This window comes from Octopus sinensis, linkage group LG18, assembly GCF_006345805.1.
Source record: "Octopus sinensis linkage group LG18, ASM634580v1, whole genome shotgun sequence".
NCBI classification, from domain to species: Eukaryota; Metazoa; Mollusca; class Cephalopoda; order Octopoda; family Octopodidae; genus Octopus; species Octopus sinensis.
Window position 1 is genome coordinate 11,417,980 of NC_043014.1, and position 2,500 is coordinate 11,420,479.

Sequence of the window (2,500 nt, forward strand, 5' to 3'; positions counted from 1 at the left end):
CCTTTTCTCTTTATCCCTATATCTGTCCTTATCTCTCTTCTCTCTCTCTCTCTCCTCTCTCTCTCTTTCTCTATCTATCTATCTCTCCCTCTCTCTGTTTCTCCACCTCTAGTTCTCTCTCTATCATTTCATGTTTTTCTTATCTCGCAGTATGTAAGCAACTGACATTGAGTTGCTGTTTAAGCTGTTATCTCCGTTTCAACTAATAAGGCATTTAATATCAGGAAAAATAATTCCATATTAAGGTATTTTCCTTATTCCATGCGTCGTTGAGTTCATTAATTAGGTCTTGTAAAAGACTAACACTAATTGAACGTTGGATGAACACATCTGATAAATTAGTGTTAAAGCTTTCTTCTTCGCTGGTCACGACACAAACTGCTGGTATACCTACCTACCTACCTACCTACCTACCTACCTACCTACATACATACATACATACATACATACATACATACTACATACATACATACATACATACATACATACATACATGCACACATACAAATATATATATATATACATAAATATACATATGTGCGCGTGTGTGTGTGTGCTCGTGTACATATGTATACGTATTCATGTATGTACATATATGCATCTGTCCTGATTCCATTTAAGAGTGTATATGTGTGTGTGTGTGTGTGTATGTATTTGTATATATGTACGTGTGTATAAATATATACATATATATACACTCACACGCACATACACACATACATTATATGTGTGTTTGTGTTTGTGTGTATGTGTGTGTGTATGTGTGTGTGTATGCGTGTGTGTTTGTGTGTGGAGGCGCGTGGCGTAGTGATTAGTGTGTTGAACTCATGATCGTAAGGTTGTGGTTTCGATTCCTGGACTGGGCGATGCGTTGTGTTCTTGAGCAAAACACTTCATTTTCCCATTGCTCCAGTCCGCTCAGCTGGCCAAAATGAGTAATCCTGCGACGGACCGACGTCCCGTCCAGGTGGGGAATTTCTACACCACTGAAACCGGGAAGTCGGCCCTTATGAGCCTGGGGAGCGCAACACTCTAACTGCTTCTAGGCCACGCGCTTTCGCAAACACGGTGTAACGGAATGCTGTTAACTGGGACTGACTGTAATTTTACACACTGACAAACACACACACACACACACAACACACACAGACATGTACACACAGACACAAACGCGCGCGCATTAGTAGTAAGTTTATTGTCTCACAACGACTATTAGCTTCATCTTGGTGTAGCAATTACAGATCAGCCTCACCCTTCCACGTTACCCCCACGATAATTTCTAATCGTCTTCAGGTTACCTGGGGTGTAATGAAATCGTTTTTCAAATTACTCCCAGGAGCAGTTTGAAGGTAATTTCAGTATACCCCCACGATTTCAGGTTACACTCTACACAGCCTATTTATATTTAGTTAGATAATAATAAAGGCACAAGGCTTGACATTTTAGGGCAGGGAGATAGTTAATTATATCGACCCCAGTGCGTAACTGGTACTTATTTCATCGACCCCGAAAGGTCGATGAAATAAGTACCTCAGAAGAAATATGTTTCTGGACATAAAGCCGGAATAAATGCCGCTAAGCATTTTGACCGGCGTATAATAATAATAGTAATAATAATAATAATAATGATAATAATAATAATAATAATAATAATAATAATAATAATAATAATAATAATAATAATGATAATAATAATAATAATAATAATAATAATAATAATAATAATAATAATAATAATAATAATAATAATGATGGTATTTCTCCATATAGACTGGCCATAGAATTGAAGCAACGAAACATAGGTATGATTGTAGAGAACAAACCGACAATTTAAAGTCATATGATAATTGAGTGAACATCGAGGAAACTGATATAAAATAGAGACAGTGCTTCATAGTAAATATTATTTTATATGTGCATCTGAAAATCTAGTTTACTTGTTAATAGTTGCAAGATATGAAGAGAATTATATAGGACAAACTGGAATGTTCTTAAAAAAACGAATGAAACAATATCGACAGCAAATTAAGTTTCCTGGCTACAGACGTATATCTCTCGGCGATACATTAGCGAATTAATAAGGAGTTTGTGTTCACTGGAAAATATCGGTTTCAGTTCACGTTCTTTATTTTTCAGATATATGTGTATGCATGTGTGTAACAGCAGACCCCGCAGGGAAAAACAAAAGACTCTCTTTGTTTCGATGTTTCTTCACGGGAGAAATGGAAATTTAGGTGCACTATCATTATTTCTTAATTAAGCTAATTTCCATGTCTTTTTGAGCTGAGCGAATAGAGTTTATTGCAGCTAATTGATATTTGCAGATATTTGATGTTCACTTAAAGCTTAATCCACCATGAAAAAGTAAGGAATTCCATTATGAAAATCAACAGTTTATTAAAGATGAAAACCTTCATAGCAATATCTTCGTAGCAATCTCCAGGATATGTTGAAATAAATAGTGAATTTGATTATTTCTGTTGGATTTTCCTTGGACATG

General features: G+C 35.8%; 1 long non-coding RNA gene across 1 annotated transcript in view; it reads left to right on the forward strand.

Annotated features, from left to right (window-relative positions):
• LOC118767072 overlaps positions 1 to 2,500 on the forward strand; it is a 14,671-nt gene that overhangs the window by 8,960 nt on the left and 3,211 nt on the right. Inside the window, exon 2 of the long non-coding RNA XR_005002964.1 lies at positions 1,536 to 1,544. This is a non-coding gene — a long non-coding RNA (uncharacterized LOC118767072). The remainder of the gene's footprint in view (positions 1 to 1,535; positions 1,545 to 2,500) is intronic.